This window comes from Tachyglossus aculeatus, chromosome X1 (assembly GCF_015852505.1).
Source record: "Tachyglossus aculeatus isolate mTacAcu1 chromosome X1, mTacAcu1.pri, whole genome shotgun sequence".
In the NCBI taxonomy this organism is placed as follows: domain Eukaryota; kingdom Metazoa; phylum Chordata; class Mammalia; order Monotremata; family Tachyglossidae; genus Tachyglossus; species Tachyglossus aculeatus.
This window is the reverse complement of record NC_052101.1, coordinates 133,024,775-133,030,396: the sequence shown is the minus strand read 5'-3', so window position 1 is coordinate 133,030,396 and position 5,622 is coordinate 133,024,775. Positions and strand designations below refer to the sequence as shown.

Here is a 5,622-nt window from a genome sequence, read left to right as displayed (position 1 = left end):
CACTGCACACAGTAAGTGCTCAATAAATTAGATTCATTGGTTGACTGACTCTGTTTCCAAGCCTCCATGTTGGGTAAGATCACTGGGGATAGGGAACGTGTCTACCAACTCCGTTATATCGAACTCTCCCAAGTGCTTAGTACAGTGGTTTGCACACAGTAAAGCACTCCATAAATACCATTGATTGTTTGACTGCTCTGCCCTAAGACTGCTATCAAGAAGTGGGATGCCTCTCTTGATTGCTGCCCACCCAATTGGTTTTTCAACAGTCCTCATTTTGCAGATGAGAAAATTGAGGCCCAGTGAAGTGACTTGCCCAAGGTCACCCAACAGGTAATTGACCCAGCCGGGATCAGAACGCAGGTCCTCTGACTCCCAGGCCTGAGCTTTTTCCACTAGTCCATGCTGCTTCCCTGACTATCTAGCATTAACATTTTAGTACAAATACCATTTATAGTTATATGATTAATTAATTCATATTTTATTTTTCAGCTTCACAATTACCTTAGCTGGAAGCAAATGAATACAATTAACTATCCCCTCAAAGTGCTATTCAGATCATAGACTTGGCTCATCTTAACATGCTGGAATAATAAATTATTGAGGAATATTGCTCTTCTTTCTGGTTTTGCCTGAGCTGGATTACTCCTCACCTGGGGTCAGTCTTTGACATCTTGGCGTCAGAGGCCCTGGGTTCTAATCCTGACAATGCCACTTGTCTGCTGTGTGACCTTGGGCAAGTCACTTCACTTCTCTGGGCCCGTTTCCCCATCTGTAAAATGGGGATTAAATCCTACTCCCTCTTTCTTAGACTGAGACCCACATGGTACACAGGAACTGTCCAACTGGATTGTCTTCTATCTATCCCAGTGCTTAGTACAGTACCTGGCACAAAAACAAAAAAAAAGCCTTCAATCAATGGTACTTATGGGATGCTTACTGTGTGCAGAACACTGTACTAAACACTTGGGAGAGTACAATATAACAGAGTTGGTAGACATGTTCCCTGCCCACAGTGAGCTTCACCAACAGTGGTGTCTTTCAATGGCATATACTATGTGCTAAGTATTATGCAAACACTGAAGCAGATGATCAGATCAGTCTATGCCTTTCTCCATGTGCCTGCTTCTGTCTCTGCCTCTCTGTGACTCTTGATTTTTAACTTTTTTTTCTTTTTAATAATAATATTATTTTAATAATAATAATAATAATGGTATTTGTTAAGCTCTCACTATGTGCAAAGTACTGTTCTAAGCGCTGGGGAGGTTACAAGGTGATCAGGTTGTCCCACGTGGGGCTCACAGTTTTCATCCCCATTTTACAGATGAGGTAACTGAGGCCCAGAGAAGTGAAGTGACTTGCCCAACGTCACACAGCTAACAGTTGGCAGAGCAGGGACTTGAACCCACGACCTCTGACACCAGAGCCCATGCTTTTTCCACTGAGCCATGCTGCTTCTCCTATGTAAAATATCTTATGTATTCTCCATCTTCTGTCATCAGCGTGGCTAAGTGGAAAGAGCACGGGCTTGTGTGTCAGAGGTCATGGGTTCTAATCCCATCTCTGCTACTTGTCAGATGGGTGACTTTGGGCAAGTCACTTAACTTCTTTGTGCCTCAGTTATCTCATCTGGAAAATGGGGATTAAGACTGTGAGCCCCATGTGGGACAACCTGATTATCTTGTATACCCCCTAGCATTGAAAACAGAGCTTGGCACATAGTAAGCGCTTAACAAATGCCATCATTATTATCCCCTCCCTCTGCTGGCTGTGACTGTGAAAACATAAAGTTGACTCCCCTCTGGATGTGTGTGTGTGTTTTGGGTTTGCTCAGTCTAATAATAATACCATTTTTGGAGGGGGGGGGTAGTGATTTGATATTTCCAAAATGATTTCACATTACTGACTTCATTATATTCCCCCCAGCATCCCTGTGAGTTTGGGAGAGGCAGGAGCTATTATCTCTGTTTTACAGAGAAGGAAAGTGAGCCCCAGAGAGGTTGTGTCTTGTCCAGGATCACCCAGCAGGCCAGGGGTAGAAGTGGAATTAGAATCCAGGTGTCCAGGCCCTCAGTCTCATGCTGTTTCCACTAGGCAACACTGCCTCTCTTGTATCTAGGGAATGTAGAGACTGTGAGGGCCATTGTAATTGGAACTGGGGAGGAGGTGGGATTTCTCCCGGCTCTTTTCCTACCTAATATCAATCAATCCATGGTATTTATTGAGCACTTACTGTGTGCAGAGCACTGTACTAAGTGCTTTGGGAGAGTACAATATATAACAAAATTGGTAGATAAGTTCCCTGCCCACAAAAGCACCCTAGTTACTTGATTCCAGCCCATTCCTCAGCTCTTCCCTAGGGAACATTTCCAGAGCAAGCCATTTTAGGCTCTCATCTTGGACAAAAAGATGAAGTGATCTAGTCCACATGATCCCAGTCTTAAAGTGGATTACAGTCTAGAGACTCAGTCCATTCCCTGATGAAAAGCTTCCACTCAAGCTGGGAGGTGGTGTAACTCTCCATTAGTAACAGTGTCTGTGCAGAGGTTGCTTGGCAAACGATTGAACAATCAGTCACATTCACTGAGCGTTTACTGTGTGCAGAGCACCATACTCAGCCCTTGGGAGAGGTCACTGTAACAGAATTAGTAAAATACGTTCCCTGCCCTCAACAAGCTTACAATCTAGAGGGGGAGACAGATATTAATATAGATGAATAAATTATGGATTTGGACACAAGTGCTGTGGGGCTGAGTGGGGGGTAAATAAAGGGAGCAAATCCAAGTGCTAGCGTGATGCAGAAGGGAGAGGAAGAAGAGGAATTGAGGGCCTAGTCAGATCTAGTTGATTGCTGCCAGCAGCATGACTTGGTGGAAAGAGCATGGGCTTAGGAATCAGAGGTGATGGGTTCTAATCCCGGCTCCACCACTTGTCAGCTGTGTGACTTTGGGCAAGTAACTTCACTTCTCTGTGCCTCAGTGACCTCATCTGGAAAATGGAGATTAAGATTGTGAGCCCCACGTGGGACAACCTGATTACCTTGTATCTACCGTAGCACTTAGAACAGTGCTTGGTAAGCGGTTAACAAATACCATCATTATTATTATTAGTAGGAGTAGTAATATTAGTAGTATGTTTCCCTCAGTGATTAGAACAGTGCCTGCCACATACTATCATTATTATTATTACTGGAGGTCATGAGTGGACAAAAAGGGTTTTTTACCCAGCCCGTAATGGGAACTGCTCCTTCTCACCTTTCTCTGATGGTTCATCTTCATTCCCTTTCACTCTGGGTGTGCAGACCACTGTAACCAGGTACTTGGGAATAAACAGACTTTTTTTTAATGGTACTTTTGGAGAGCTTACAACTGTAATGACATCAAAATGCATTTCAGATAAGGGAAATGGCAGAGTATAAAGTTATGGACATCCGTGCTGTGGAGCTGAGAGTAGGATCGGTCAGTCAATCATTTATTGAGTGCTTACTGTGTGCAAAGCGCTGTTCTAAGTGCTTGGGAGAGTCTTGTCTTATCCCGTCAAGTCCTTTCCAACCCATTGTGACACCATGGACACATCTCTCCCAGAACACCCCACTCTCCATCTACAGCCGTTCTGTTAGTGCATCCATAGAGTTTTTTGGGCAAAAATATGTAAGTGGTTTACCATTGCTGCCTTCCTCTCACTAAACTCGAGTCTCCGCCCTCAACTGTCTCCCAAGCAGCTGCTGCTCAGCATGGGTGAGTTTTGACTTGTAGCAGATTGCCTTCCACTTGCTAGCCACTGCCCAAGCTAGGAATGGAATGGGTAGGCCTCTACTTGACTCTCCCTCCCGTAGCCAAGGCTGGTAGAGTACTGGAAACTCTCCAGGTGCGACCCTGAGAGGGGGCTTGGGAGAGTACAGTATCACAGACACATTCCCTGCCCACAGTGAGCTGACAGTCTAGAGAGTGCCTATCAGAGTGCGTGTTAACTGTTTGCAGAGCACTGTACTTTGGGCTTGGGAGAGTAAAATACAAACAGAGTTGGCAGACATGATCCCTGCCTTAAAGGGGCTTATGGTCTAGAGAGGGAGACCGAGACAGACATTAAAATAAATTCCAAGCGTATAGGTGGCGTGGAAGGCCAGGAGAATAGACTGGAGAGATGAGGTTAGTCAGGGAAGGCTTCTTGGAAGGGATAGGATTTTAGGAGGGTTTTGAAGATGGGGCTGTTGATGGTCCCCCTCTGATCCTTTCTGCCCTGGGCCCCCCAGGCTTGATCACAGGCAGTTACGCTAGATATCAAGGCAGCAATGGCCCAGTGGGATGAGCCCGGGTTCTAGTCCCGATTCCACCACCTGCTGGCTGTGTGGCCTTGGGTGAGTCACTTAACATCCTGGGTCTCAGTTTCCTCATCTGTAAAATGGGGATAACATACCAGCTTTCCCTCTTTCTTAGACTTTGAGCCTTGTATAGGAGAACAACTGTGGCTGAGCTGAGTTTCATGTATCTACCCCAAAGCTTAGCAATAGAGTTTGGCACCTACTAAGCCTGTAGTCAATATCATACTACTACTGCTACTAATAACAATTATTAGTGACAGTAGTAGTATCTGCTTAGATAGAATTGTCTGAACCAAGCACAGCAAGATTAGTGATTATTCATTCAATCATATTTATTGAGTGCTTACTGTGTGCAGAGCACTGTACTAAGCGCTTGGGAAGTACAAGTTGGCAACAAGAACAGTGCCAGCGCTTAGAACAGTGCTTTGCACATACTAAGCGCTTAATAAATGCCATTATTATTATTATTATATAGAGACGGTCCCTACCCACAGTGGGCTCACAGTCTAGAAGGAGGAGACAGAGAACAAAACAAAACATATTAACAAAATAAAATAAATAGAATAAATATGTACAAATAAAATAGAGTAATACATACAAACATATATACATATATACAGGTGTTGTGGGGAGGGGAAGGAGGTAAGGCGGGGGGGATAGAGAGGGGGAGGAGGGGGAGAGGAAAAAGGGGGCTTAGTCTGGGAAGGCCTCCTGGAGGAGGTGAGCTCTCAGTAGGACTTTGAAGGGAGGAAGAGAGCTAGCTTGGCAGATGTGCGGAGGGAGGGCATTCCAGGCCAGGGGGATGACGTGGGCCGGGGGTCGACAGCGGGACAGGCGAGAACGAGGCACGATGAGGAGGTTAGCGGCAGAGGAGTGGAGGGTGTGGGCTGGGCTGTAGAAGGAGAGAAGGGAGGTGAGGTAGGAAGGGGATTAGAAATTCAGCTTCTCTTTGCTCCAGCAAAGTGAAGTAATTTCATTCTATGTACCAGATCTCAGGCTTTACTGAGGCTGAGCACCAATATTTCTCCCAGCCATAACGGTGTTCTCTTCTTTGATGCCGTGACCTGCTCTGATCTGTGTAGGCTTCACTTCGCCTGTACTCAGGAGAAAATAAGTCATCAGAAACATAAATATCATTCTCCCTGCAAAATACTGGGGAAGTAGATTTTTAAAACTGCACTCCTTCCTCAAGCAGTGTTTGAGGCACTATTCTAAAACCTCAATCCCTTTAGTGTTTTAATCTTGCATATGTGGAATACTGTAGATCATATACAGAGTGTGTTGTGTGCTGCCATAAAACA

General features: G+C 45.1%; 1 non-coding gene across 1 annotated transcript; it reads right to left on the bottom strand.

The window, feature by feature from the left end:
• Nucleotides 1-3,747: 3,747 nt before the first annotated feature.
• On the bottom strand, nt 3,748-3,885 carry LOC119920196. The gene has a single exon (XR_005447956.1). It is a non-coding gene; the product is annotated as a small nucleolar RNA SNORA7 (small nucleolar RNA).
• Between the last annotated feature and the right edge of the window lie 1,737 nt (nt 3,886-5,622).